At 49.7% G+C, this 13,920-nt stretch overlaps 1 long non-coding RNA gene and 1 pseudogene across 2 annotated transcripts in view; one reads left to right on the top strand and one right to left on the bottom strand.

Moving 5' to 3' along the window:
* Positions 1-4,964: 4,964 nt before the first annotated feature.
* LOC100734923 (sphingolipid delta(4)-desaturase DES1-like) lies at positions 4,965-6,837 on the bottom strand (annotated as a pseudogene).
* A 2,700-nt stretch (positions 6,838-9,537) lies between these two features.
* The window catches only part of LOC134473165 (uncharacterized), a 40,959-nt gene continuing 36,576 nt past the window's right edge, over positions 9,538-13,920 (top strand). For both annotated transcript variants that reach the window (XR_010043252.1, XR_010043253.1), the window contains exon 1: positions 9,538-10,450. This is a non-coding gene — a long non-coding RNA (uncharacterized LOC134473165). The remainder of the gene's footprint in view (positions 10,451-13,920) is intronic.

Genomic DNA, 13,920 nt, shown 5'->3' with positions numbered 1-13,920 from the left:
GAGTAGTCGTACTTATTGTGGTTTTGTATTTCACTGTTTACAAAACACAGTTTGAAAAAGACTGAAAGTACTGTTGGATGGAAGGTTGAGACTGAAATAATGTGGGACTATAAATGTGCACTTTTTACCGCTGTACCATGACCTAGATGGGAAGCTGCTGGTCCTGAACTGCCTTCCTCCTGAGTAAAGTGCGCAGGGAACCCGACCCGTCCAACACTGGCTGCCTCCTCCTGACGCACCCACTCTCATTAGCCAGCCCCGCAGACACACTTCCGCTCCACGTGGAGGGGAGCAGTTGTGAGGGACACCCCAGGGAGGGGATCGCTCTCAAGCAGTGTCATGGGCTGTAAGCCAGCCGTCCTGGCCTCCTCAGAGGGGTCACTTGGGTCAGTGCAGTGTGACAGGGCAGCAAGGTGTAAAATCTGTCAGCAGCACTGCAGCTCCGTGAAACCTCAGGCAGCTGAGCAGGAAGCACAGACCTTCCTGAGAGGGCACCCCTGCTCTGAGACCTAGCTTCACCCCAAAATGCTTGGGTTTCCTTTTCCACCCTCCTGCTGGGGAAACTCCCGGTATGACTGGAGGCTTTGTGTAAGCAGCACTGATGGGAGATTAGAGTGACAGCATGACCAGCTCTGCCATGCTCGTTTCCTCAGTCCCTACCCATGTCTGTGACACTTGGGCATGGGGGCTGCCTTAGAGCCATGCTGTGAGGAGTCTTATGGGGGCCTGAGCTTCACTGTGGAACTGTACCTGTGTGTGTCCCTGCCCCAAACCCGCTAACAGCCCCTACATCCCCTGGCGTCAGACCCTTCTGATTCCCTCCCTGCTGGATCCAAAAGGATATTCCTGTCCCTCCCCAAAGTGCTGTTTCCTGCTGCCCAAAGGCTTCTGACAGGCATGGAGGTTTCAGCTTCCCGGCAGGCTCACCTGGCACCCTCCTGCCAAGTCCATGGCAGTGGGAAGGCTGAGCCCCAGCGCCCTCCAGGAATCACTTTGAGGATTCTGCACTGTACCACAGTTGACCTTCCTCTACTCCCTGTTGGTGCTCTGTTCTTTGAAGATCAGTGCCTCAGAGTTCACACAGGCTCACTGATCCACCTCCACTGCCAACAGGTCAGGTGTTTCAGTTTCGGGCTCCAAGGACCAGTTGTTACCTGTTTCCTGGTTCCAACCTTACTGCTTGTGAACATGTAGTCTGCCTTGAGGTTTAAGGATCAGCCAGGAGCTTGAGTTTGCTATTCCTCATATCCAGCAGGGTCCATGCAGCACTGGGAGTGATTGATATATGAACCAGTACGGAGAGTACTTGACTTTGAGAAACTTTATCTAGAACAAACAGCCTGAGGTGGAGGGTGTGTGTAACCTTAGGTAAGCATGGGCATTTGCAGATATTCTTGTTCACCTACCCTGTTCCAAGCATTTTCCACACATTATTTTGAAGGCCCCACACTTCTGTGAGTCAGCAGTACTACCAAAACCTTACTTTGTTGAGATACTGGAAAGAAGAGAAGCCAAGTGACTGGCCCAAGGTCACACACAGGAAATTCATGTAAAGAATCTGAAAGTCAACTGAGTCTAGAACCGAAACTGGAGTGTGTGCACGTGCATCTCATGGCCTAACCCTGAGGCGGGAAGGAGGTGGAGAACAAGTCCTGACACCTGTGCCCCATCACCCCTCTCAGAGCACATCCAGCAAGATTTCCCAGTCACCAGTGTGTCGTAATCTGGAATCCTGATTCGGAGCCTCTCTGTTTAAATTCACAGCAGAACACATTCATTCGTGGTTCATGGTCTGGACTTCTTACCAGGCATTGTATGAGGCCGAGAGGATGCCGCAGCTCCACCCTCAGAAACCCGGAAGCCTCAGTGACCCCTAGAACCCACTCAGTATCCAGTTGACAAGGACGACCTGAGGGACCCACTGGAAGAGGAGCAGGGTTTGCAGTAGGTGGTTATGCAGGTCGGATGGCTAAGAAGCCGGAGATGGGGCAGAGGAAGAGGGGAAGGACTGATTCTCAGGAGGGGTTCCCCTGTCCTCACATGTCCATGGCCCTGCCCTCCCACACACGACTCTGACATGTCACCCCAGCCCCACAGAAGGACGGAGGACAGGAAGAAGGGTGCCATGAAGGAGCAGAAGTGGCTTTGAAAAGAGCAGCATGATTTCTGTTTCCTAGCGGCACTGGGGAAGGGACTCTGCACACTTCGTGAGCCCAGCCGGGAGCAGCGGGAGAGCACACAGCATGGCTTGGGATGCACACACTCCCGCCAGCCTCGGGTGGCCCCTAGGGCCTGACACTGGAGCAGGTTGTCCTGAGTGCTCTACCAGGCCCTCGGGTTAGGGGCGTCACAAGATCCAGAGGAACTTTCGTTGTTGCAGTGCATGATTTCCCATGGCCTCTTGGTGGCAGCTGAGGTTTCTTGGGACATAACAGTGTTATTATTTTCCCACTGTGAACACTTGTGTGCCTCTTGGCTGTGTCCACATATTGAGAAATCTGAGCTTTTCCTCCTGACTGAATGCTCATGACGCTGGTTTCTCCACATGTTTGTTGGAAGTGTGGCATGCCACCTTTCCAGCTGTGTTGACTTGGGCACTACTGGGGACACAGGCTTATACCTGAGCACCCTAGGCACCAGGTACTGAGGGCATTTCTGCACAACACAGCACACAGAGCACAAGCTGCTCCACTGCTCCTCACTGTGACGACTCCTTCAGGGCTCCACAGCCTCTGATGAGTACAAATCTATCACGCTGTCATGCGGCAGGGAAAGCAGGAGCATTCCCCGGGCTCCTGAGTGTCTCTCCCAGGCTTCCGACACCAGTGCATGTGTATATGTGTGTGCATGCATATGTGCATGTATGTGTTTGTGTATGTGTGTGCGTGTAAGCATGTGTGGTAACTCCTTCCCCACTCCTGGCATTCCCTAGCCCAGCTCAGGGCACTTTGGGACCCACACAAGCTCTGCCTGATGCCAGCTGCAGCCCTCGGTCTCCAGCAGAGCTGGGGTGGAGCAGGGACAGGCTGAGGGATCCTTTCATCATTGAGGGTGAGGGTGGCCCAGAGCCCCACTCTGCTGGAGGCCACTGCACAGGCAGGAGGTGCACCCCAGGGTGCCCTGGCTCCCCCAGCCATGGAGCCCTCTTGCCCAGTGCTAGGTCCTCTCCAAGCTAGGCCCTCTCCCAGAAGGGCCAGCACATGTGAGAAGCACCAGATCCAGCAGTGTGGGCTTCTCTCACAGCACAGGCTTTAAAGGAGACAATCGCTTCACAGAAGAGGGAAACGCAGTCCAAGGCGCCAGCAGCCTGCATCGGAGGACTGGAGCTCCCAGCAGTGGCAGAACCGGCACCTGCTGTGCACCTCCCTGGTTCTAAGCCCAGCCCTGACTGCCACCCTTGGTGCCGCCCTGTAATTACCTTCCACAGGGTCTGCTCATTCATGGGTGGAGAGGGGCTGGGCAGTGGGGTGACCTGCTGGATATCGGGGAGACACAGAGCAGGCACTTGGAGCGGTTTTGTCTGTGACGAGGGCTGGGCCTCCCTCCCTGTCTTCTCCCACATTGCAGGCAGAGGCCTGAGCTCTTCTCCGCCACCAGCCCGGGCTCAGGGCTGCAGTGCCAGATGCTGACTCTGCTCCACGCCTGTCAGGGCCTGGCTCCCCTCACAGGTCCTTGCTGAGTAAATTAACAGCATGAGCAAGGCTGTGGAAAGAACCTGTCCCATCTCGTAAAGCTGCCTGTTAAGAAACCCAGCTCTATGAGGACTAAGGACCAGTTCCATGAACATGCCTGCCTCCCCCATGACTCTGCCTGGGGCAGGTGTGTCAGTGGGAACCCAGCCTGTGGCAGGCACTGTGCTGTTTCCTATGGAAGGCTGAGGACTCACAGGAGTAATGTCCTCCTCATGCTGCTAGGGAAACAAACAAGAAAGAACAGGTATCTTGTGCAAAGTCATGGAATCAGAATTCAAATCTAGGAGCAGTTTCACAGTTCATGAAGTAGACAAGAGATTTAGAACTCTGATTTGGTAGATTCAAAGCCCTCTTTCTAATTTCTGAGACCTGAGGTGTTCCTTGGAGAATCCATTCAGTCACTCCCAACTTGGGACTCCTGTCAGGGCAGGGTTCTACAGCCAGCCCACCCTAATTCCTCCTGCATTATTCTGTGGAAGCAGGAGCTGAATCAGAAGTCAGAGCAGGAAAACAAGGATTTTAGAGGCAGCTCAGAAACTCGCCTTCTAAGCCTCACCGTGGTGCAAAGCCCCAGTTGAGATCAGACATAAACAATCTGCTGCAGTCCACAGTCCTTATGCCAAGCAGGAAGTCAGGTGAGCAGTGACTGTCCTGGGTCCCCAGCCCTACTCTCCACTTGTCGCCCGTGAGGTGCCAGGGAGTAGTCACTGTAGGTGTGGTCCCATGGCCCAGCAAGGGGCCTGGCTGATGCCTAGCACCCTAGAAACATTAGAGCAGCCCTGGGGACCGGAATCAGACTTGCACGGGCCATGTGACCAGCAGACACCCCCTCTGCCACATCTACAATGGGCCTCCTCAGTGCCACATGCCCTGGAGATCCTCCCTGGGATGCCACCCATGAGCTGGGCCCAGGCTGGTTCCTAGGGCCAGGGGCACAGCAAGGGATGGGCGCGTCCCCTGGCTCAGTGCACACAGCACTAAGGAAGAGCACAGAACACAGGAAGAGGAAAGGCCGCCATTGTCCCCAAACACAGCACCCACAGAGCACTGCTCCAAGTCTTGTCCCAGTCCCACTTCTCTGCGGAGAAAGGGCTTTACACTGTGCTACCACACGCAGTCAGACTTTCCCTTGCTGCCCTCTGCAGCGCCCACCAGATCCGGGCCATTTCCAGCTCCTTGATTTACCCTCCTGGAGGCTGGAGCAGCCAGCAGGGTGCTTCTGTACTCGAGGTGGGGGTGGGGTGGATGTGCCTCCTCCACGGGGACCCCAACTCAAGGGGTGCTCCTGTGGGTACAGGCCTGGGGGTCAGCCTCGGGTCTGCGAATCTGCCCTGGGGCTGCAGTGGGGCCTTGAGGCCTGGGGGTCAGCCGGTTTTTGATGCAGCACCTGTGCGAGTGAGGGTGAGGGTGTGGAGGCAGCTGAGGGTGAGCTGAGGAGGAATGGGAGCAGGGCCTGTGTGGGGAAGGGCCGGGAAGCCACGGGACCTGGCTGTGACACGCACTGCCTGCCGCATCGCAGGGGTGGGCATCTGTGTGCCCGCATGGGTCAGCCCTGAGCAGGCACAACACTTCCCCTCGTGTGTGCCACAGGCCAGGCAGCCGGGCGGCTCCTCCCTCCCCGTCATCAGGAGTGTGCTGTGCCGTTTGCTCCCAGGTTTCATTCTGAAAAGTAAAACCCACTAAAAAGGTGGAAGAGGACTGAAATGAGCCCCTCGTCCTTGACCTGATTCACCCCTTCCAGGTTCCTTCACATGTGCTGCATGATGAACGCACACGCCATTCTATCTATGATGGAGTGTTCTGAAGGTGAGCTCTGGATGTTACCTGACAACCGTTCCTCATATTTCATCCCTCAAAATGTCATCATGTGCCCCCAAAAGGACATCCTACTTGGAAGCCACAACTCCATCGTGCATCACACTGAAAAGCCTCTTGTCCAAGGCAAAGAACAGCTGATCTCTGGACACGATTATTTTGGAAACTGATTCTATTCATTTTGCTGATATTTGTATTCCACAAGAAAGCAACATATACATTTGGGGAAGCCCCTCAGTTAAACAGAGATGAACCTTCCTTGAACTGGTGCTTAGTTTATGAAGGATTCAGTTGGGTTTTTTTTTTTTTTAATTTAGTTTTCTATTTCTGAGTTACTTCATGAGATAATACATTGGCATATTGTTCAACATATGTGAACCTTAAGTGTAACCTTAATGATCTGATAAAGTGAACCCTTAATAAAATTTGGATGATACATGCAGGACATTTATTCATGTTCTTTTTATTTTTGGATGAACAGCTTAAGTTGACAAAATGTACTAAATTCCTTTTTTAAATGGCTAAATTAATAATATATGACTAGAGAAAGCTAAAATATGCCTCAGATCCTTACTCCCTATTGGAAGGCTCTTTCTGGGCATACTGGGGAAGTCATGATGTTTGCTGTGATAACCCAGCTTGAAGGTCAGTAAACTCAGAGATCTAGAGTGTAAGTAAGGTTCACATCTCTTAATAACATGTAATGCTCAGCTATACAATGTCTTGAAATTGAATGTAAGCCCGGACCAAAGAAATATGCTGCCCACATGTAGAGTAATGTTTTAATTCCTAAACATAGTAAACTAGAACATCAAATGTTATTTGGATCACAGTATTTTTAATTTCCAGCTAAGCAATTCATTTGAGTTTGATGAATAGAAGTTCACATCTAACAAAGACAGGCTGAAAAATAATCCATACAAATTTTCTTAAAGTGGTACAGAAGAACCAGCCTTCAAAGTCAGTAGGACTATCCACATCAATGCCGTCAACCCCAAGGCGTCTATGATGATCCATAAAGGAAATTGAAAATTGGAAGCCCAACAGGAAGATTTGCAACCATTCCAAATCAGCGATTCCATATCGCCTGTGGTGGCCAAAGGTGAAGTTGTGTGCAATCTCTTGAATAGTCAGAGTCTTTGAGTGGTTCACGCAGCTGCCAAAGACATAGGCCCAAAAAACAACCCATTTCCAGTAACAAATCTTTCACTAAGTAAAAGGCAACCAGCTGGATGAGAACCATCAGCATGAATACCTGCATCAAGCTGTGACCAGGGTTCAAGGATTTTATCTCTGAATCCTTTGCTATAAGAAAAACAAACAAAACCATGCATAGAGAATAGTACATAATAGTTCAGCAACCATAATTAAAGTAACATATTCATTAGATTTTTCAATCTTCAAATCTTCAAATCATGATAATTGCTCTGTTAGGGACTTTACTGAATGTTTATATAGTACAGTGAAGGAATACATTCTGATGGTAAAGTTGTAACATTATTTCATAACTGCCAATTTGTGCAAAAAAAAAAAAAAAAAAAGGACAGGAAAATCTAGAATGCCACATTGTTGTACCAAAATATATTATATTGTGTGTTTGTACAGAATGGCAGCATCTTTACCTGATATAATAAGTATACTGATTTACAGTCCCATTAATACGTGTACAAGTTCCTTTTCTCTCCACATCCCCACAAGCATTTTTTAAAAATAGCAACTGTGGGCCAGGGATTTACTCAGTGGCATAAGCATAAGGTTGGGAGTTTGATTCCTGGTACCAAAAAAAAAAAAAAAAAGATTGTAAATGGAGTGAGATATCTCATTTTGATTTGAATTTTCCTGATAGTTTTTCAAGTCTCTGAATTTCTGTCTTCCGAATATTAACCCTTTATTAGATGCATTGGTGGAATTTAATTTTGCAGGTTAGCTCTTCACTTTCCTTGTCATGCAGAACCTTCTCAGTTTTGTGCAATCTCTCTCATCTGGCAGGTTTGCTGCTGTTTCTTGCTTCGTGGTTCTACTCACTGCCCGTTTACTGCCTTCCTCCAAGCTCTGCGTTTGGTGCCTTAGCCTGCACATTGTGGGCCTATTTCTGGGAACTCTGTTTCAGAGGTCTGTGTTTGTCTTTAATGGCTCTACCGTGCTGTTTTGATTTCTGTGGTTGCCTTGAAATCGGGTATTGTGATTGCTCTGGTTGGACCCCATAGTGCTCGGAGTCTTTGGGATCTTCCCTGTTTCCACAGGAATTTCAGACTGCACTTTCTAGCCCTGTGGAGAGCGTCACTGGCATTCTGAGGAGAGATGCATTACAGTAGACTGTTTTGTGCAGACGCTTTGACAACATTAAATCTAGTAATCCATAGACATAGTATTCCCTATTTTTTGTGTATGTTCCTCAAATCATCTCATCAGTGTTTTATAATTTTCGTTATCAAGGTCTTTTACTGCTTGGCTAAGTTTATTCCCAAGTATTCAATTTTTATAGTTGTAAGATTGATTGCAACCTTCCCCAGTGAACATGGTTCAGGCTTCAGCTTTCACTTACACAGACAGCCACTATTATATTGGGATTTGCTTCTTCTATATATAATTTGCTCATGGCTTTTATCACAAAGGAATGCTGCATTTGAGCAAATGCGTTCTCTACATTTATCAAGACAATTATAATATTTTCCCCATTTGTTCTGTTAATGTGATGTATTTATTGTGTTTATTGATTTATACTTTTTGAAACAGCCTTCTATCCCTGGAATGAATCCAAATTGACTGTAGCCAATAGTCTTTTTGATGTGCTGCTTAGTTTGATTTCTAATTTTATTATTATTATTATTATTATTATTATTATTATTGTGTATGTGTGGTACCAGGGATCGAATTTACAACCTTGCGCCTACCAGACAGGCGCTTGTGCCACTGAGCTAAATCCCCGGCCCGATTTCTAGTAATTTTTGCATCTATGTCCATCAGGTATATTTGATTTAGGTGTGTGTGCGTTCATCTGGTTTTAGTCCCAGTAATGTTACCTCATAGAATGTTTGGAAAGGTTCCTGCTCTTCTCATTCTTTGGAATGGATTCACATGTATTGGCATTAGATATTTTTTTTTTTTTTTTGTCTTTTTCCTTTTTATCGGTACCAGGGATCAAACTCAAGACTGCCTGCTTGCAAGGCAGGCACTTATGCCACCGAGCTAAATCCCCAGCCCCTTGGCATTAGATCTTTAAAAGTTTGGCAAAATTCAGCAATGAAGCCATCCAGTCTTGGCTTATCTTTTTTTTTTTAATTGGTACCAGGGATTGAACTCAGGACAGCCTGTTTGCAAGGCAGGTGCTTATGCTGCTGAGCTAAATCTCCAGACCCTGGGCTTATCTTTGTTGAAAGATTTTGAACTGTTTCAATCTAATTAATTGTTACATGTTTTTTAATCTCATGTTTTAATTTTTGTAACAGGTGTCAAAAATTTGTGCACTTCTTATAAGTTGTCTAGTTTGTTAGTATGTTGTTATTCATAATAATCCCTACTGATTTCTGTGTTTCTATGGTATCAGTTGTATCTCCTTTTCTAGTAATTCAGTTTGTCTTCTCTCTGTTTCTTGGTTACTCTAACTAAGTTGTTGGCTGAATCTTGCTTTTTCCCCCCCAGTACTAATTTATTGTTTTGCTGAAAAAAATTTTTTTGACAGTGCAGGGATTCTGACTGGGTCTCTACTATTTTATTGCATAAGTTCTCTATGTTGTTAACCTTTTCTTCCTCACCTCTGGGTATTCTGGAGAAAAGTATTTTATTTCTTTAAATGGTATCCCAAAGGGCTTAAATACTGTTTCATTCCTTTTTCTCCCTTTATTCTATTGTCTGAGATATTTCAAAGGATCTTTCTTCGAGTTCAAATATTCTTTCTTCAGCTTCATTTAATCTGTCATGGAGGCTTTTACCTAAAATATTATCTCATTTTATGACTTGTTTTCAAGATCTGTGTCTGGTTCTTTTTCAGAAACTCTCTTTGCTAAATTCCTCATTGGTATCCTGTATTTCCTTCCCATTTTTATTTCCTTGTTTATCTAACTATTCCCCTGGCCACTGTTCAGCTTTTTCACAAACATTGTTTTATTTTTCATTCTTTTATTTTGTAGTGCTGGGTACTGAATCCAGAGCATCACTCATGTTGCACAAGTGTTCTTCTGGGGAACTGCAACACCACCCGCATTCTGCAAATTCTTTGTTCAGCATTTCATTCATATCAATTTGTGTAGACTCTGTTCTTAGAAATATTCTTATATTTTCCAGACATCATATGACTTGGTTTACCTCATATTTATTGTGCTCCTGTGTTGAGATTTTTACATTTAGTAGAGCAAGTATTTGCCACTTTTATGGAAACCCCTTCAGAGTGAGTGGGCTCTTCCTAAAGACATGTCTGGGGCGCTGGTTATTTCTAGCTGGGCATCACAGGTGGTATCCTGGGCTCTGTTCCTCGAAAGGGGATCCTGGTGACTCTCTGATGTGGGGTACTGACCTCTCCCTACACAGCTGAGCCAACTTCTGTCCTCACATGGGGTGTCTGCACCCCGCCCCTTACGAGAGGTTCCTCGCCTGTCATTTAGTGAGTGTTGTCCTTCTCCTTCACAGGTGGCTCCTGCCCACTCTCCTCATAGGAGTGGTCCTCTCACAAAGGTGTCCTGGCCATCCACTCCTACATGCAGGGGCCCCTAGCCTTTCCCTGCCATCAGTTATAAGCACCTCTCCTCCTCCTCTCCCCTCACAGACGGGGTCCTGTTCCTCTTTCTTACAGGTGGATATTGGACTCACCCCTCACTGAAGCTCTGGCCTCTCCTCTCATGTGTCGGGTCCTTCCTATGCAATCTCCTCACAGGGATTCCTGGTCTCTCCCCTCCACAGGTCCCAACATCTCAGGCCTGAGCTGAGGTTCCAGATCTCATCCCAAGGTGCGTTCCACCTTCCCACTGCAAAGATGCTGTCCCCTTGTTATTGGGAGGAGGGGGTTGGCCTAATTCCTCCCAGTTTCTTGGCTTCCCACAAGATTGAACAGGGCACTCAACAAGAGTAAGATTTATTCAAAACCAAAGAAATAAAAATGCACTCTTCAGGCAGGAGCTGGCCCGATAAGGGCAGGCAGTGGGTCTCCAAAGCCTCTGAGGTGACAGGAGAATCCGTAGCTAGGCACTGACGGAGTCTTGGCCCAGTGGGGCTCCTGACTTGGCCACCTGTCTGGACAAGGAGATTTGGATCTCTAGGTTTCTAGAAGTGACATGGCATCCAAAGCCCACCCCCACCAACAGGCCACTGTGGGTTTTGTCAGCACCTTAAAGTACAGGGGGTGGATACAGATCAGTGTCACTTACTTGCGTTTAGGTAGCCCAGAGTATCTGTCAGCTCCTGAAGCCCTCCTTGCTCTTACGGGTTCCTCATTTTTGCCCCACAGTTTTCGCTTCCTTGGCTTTCTCTGCCTTCTCCCTCGCTCTCAGGGAAATGGCCAAGCCTCTCCCTTTAGGAGGCCCTCCTTCTTATCAAAGGTGGGGCTCCTGATTCTCACCCCAGGTGGTGTACTGGCTTTCAATCCCAAATGTGGGCTTCCAGCCTCTGACATCGATGGACTGGTTCTGGCCTCTCACTGCAAATGTGGTGTAGGGTTAGCTTTTCTGTCACTAGAACAAAATAATTGACATGGGAACTTAAAGGAGTGACAAATTTTGGTTCACTATTTTCAGAGGACTGGCTGGCTGGCTTTGAGGCAGAAATTGCAGGTTCAGTTCACAGCAGCCAGGAAGCAGAGAGAGAGAGGAGCCACGATCAAAGACACACAAACACCCTTCCAGGTCAAACCTCCTCCCTACCCAGGGACCCCAAAGTCTCATCAATGAATAATCCACTCAGGAGTCTAGCTACCTCATGGTCCTGTCACTGTCTCAAAGTCCCACCTCTGGATACAGGAGACCTCAGGAGACATTCTAGACCTAAATACATCAGGTTCCAGCCTCAGAACGTAAATGTACTATGGTACCTGACTGTGACCACACATATTCAGCTCTCATCTCTGATCACAGTGGTGACCTACTGGACAAGTGGGACAGGTTCTGGCCACAGCCTTGCTCATGCTGTTACTCAGCAAGGACCTGTGAGGGGAGCCAGGCCCTGACAGGCATGGAGCAGAGTCAGCATCTGGCACTGCAGCCCTGAGCCCGGGCTGGTGGCGGAGAAGAGCTCAGGCCTCTGCCTGCAATGTGGGAGAAGACAGGGAGGGAGGCCCAGCCCTCGTCACAGACAAAACCGCTCCAAGTGCCTGCTCTGTGTCTCCCCGATATCCAGCAGGTCACCCCACTGCCCAGCCCCTCTCCACCCATGAATGAGCAGACCCTGTGGAAGGTAATTACAGGGCGGCACCAAGGGTGGCAGTCAGGGCTGGGCTTAGAACCAGGGAGGTGCACAGCAGGTGCCGGTTCTGCCACTGCTGGGAGCTCCAGTCCTCCGATGCAGGCTGCTGGCGCCTTGGACTGCGTTTCCCTCTTCTGTGAAGCGATTGTCTCCTTTAAAGCCTGTGCTGTGAGAGAAGCCCACACTGCTGGATCTGGTGCTTCTCACATGTGCTGGCCCTTCTGGGAGAGGGCCTAGCTTGGAGAGGACCTAGCACTGGGCAAGAGGGCTCCATGGCTGGGGGAGCCAGGGCACCCTGGGGTGCACCTCCTGCCTGTGCAGTGGCCTCCAGCAGAGTGGGGCTCTGGGTCACCCTCACCCTCAATGATGAAAGGATCCCTCAGCCTGTCCCTGCTCCACCCCAGCTCTGCTGGAGACCGAGGGCTGCAGCTGGCATCAGGCAGAGCTTGTGTGGGTCCCAAAGTGCCCTGAGCTGGGCTAGGGAATGCCAGGAGTGGGGAAGGTATCACACACACAAAAACACACACACACCCATGCAGGCATGCAAGCACACACACACACCTGCACTGGTGCTGGAAGCCTGAGAGAGACATGCAAGAGCCTGGGGAATGCTCTTGCTTTCCCTGCCACATGAGGAGAACTGGAAAGTTGCTGTTACACAACTGAAATGCAGCAGAATTGCAATGATCAGAGGCTGTGGAGCTCTCAAGAAGTGGTCTCAGTGAGGGGCAGTGGGGCTACTTTTGCTCTCATGTCCTGTACTGTGCAGAAACACCCTCAGTGCCTGATGCCATGGGTCGCTCAGGTGTAAGGCAGAGTCTCCAGGTCAATCTTCCTGAGTCCCGCCTTGAGGCAGAGGCACGTGCAGTATGAGGCACCAGCCCAGGATGGGGGCATCAGCTCAGGGGCATCAGGAGGCACCCCAATCTGCAGGCTGCCTGGCCTAGGCCCTGCACCACTGGTCCCACAGCAGCACACTCAGCAGTCAGAGAGGTGGCATGCCGTGTCTCCGAGTGCAGCAGAGGGAGCCCAGGTCCTAGCACAGCAGTGCACACCCTGTGCAGGAAGTTCAGATTTCACAATGCACAGCCACAACCAAGAGGAAGATAAATGTTCAGAGTGGAAAGGGATTAAGCCACCCTGATGTGCCCCAAGAAATCTGAGCTGCCCACTGGGATGCAATGGGGGACTGCACAGGTGAAGGGTCGCTCTGGGTCTTGTGGGACCCATAAACCGAAGGTCGGTGAGAGTAGCCTGTGGACACCTGCAGGGAGGGGTTCTGGATGCTACCCTGGATTGGAAATCGTTGGTCTACAAGGATTTCCAGGCCCACAGCAGGGCTGTCCACGCCTGCAGCCCGCTCTCACAAAAGCACCGGTTGTTCCCCTGCCTGCACTCCAGCTGCAGAACTATGAGCCTAGAAATGGAAATCCATGCTCCCCATCCACCACCACTCGGCTTCCTTGAGGTCCTCTCTTCCTGGAAGGTGCTCTGTCCCATCACCCATGCAGCGTGGTTCCTTGAGGCCAGACAAGACCGGTCACGTGTTGCTTCCGGTCTCCAAGAACCATTGACTTACAAGGCTGGGAGACCAATTTGTGAGTCCAGTTTCCGCCGATGCCATCTGCCCGTACAGGTTGGAGCATCCTTCTCTCTTTCCCTCTGCCCTTTCTTTGGCTTTGCAGCTGGAAATTACCCCCGCCACACACACACACACACACACACACACACACACACACACACACACACTGCACCTGCTTATCCACCTCCTGCAAATCCAGCTCCCAGGGGGTTGCCTAGCTGGACTCCTCCGTGTGCATGTGTGCGCGTCTGCCCCCTGCAGGTGCAGCGCAGCGCTGCGGCGCCCTCGGTTCCTAGCCACAGGCCTTCTCCGGGGTTTGCTGCTGCTCTGGCTCTGAGCTGAGCTCCTGCTCCTGGCCAAGGCCTTGCTGGGCTGTGTCAGAGTGTACTGAGTAGCTTCAGGGCGCGTTGCTGCTCTGGCGTTCCTGAAGGTGAATGTTTG

Source organism: Cavia porcellus, unplaced genomic scaffold (assembly GCF_034190915.1).
Source record: "Cavia porcellus strain 051 isolate PalLab524CR breed Dunkin Hartley unplaced genomic scaffold, mCavPor4.1 scaffold_26, whole genome shotgun sequence".
NCBI classification, from domain to species: domain Eukaryota; kingdom Metazoa; phylum Chordata; class Mammalia; order Rodentia; family Caviidae; genus Cavia; species Cavia porcellus.
The sequence above is the reverse complement of the archived record's forward strand: the minus strand, read 5'-3'. Positions and strand labels throughout refer to the sequence as shown.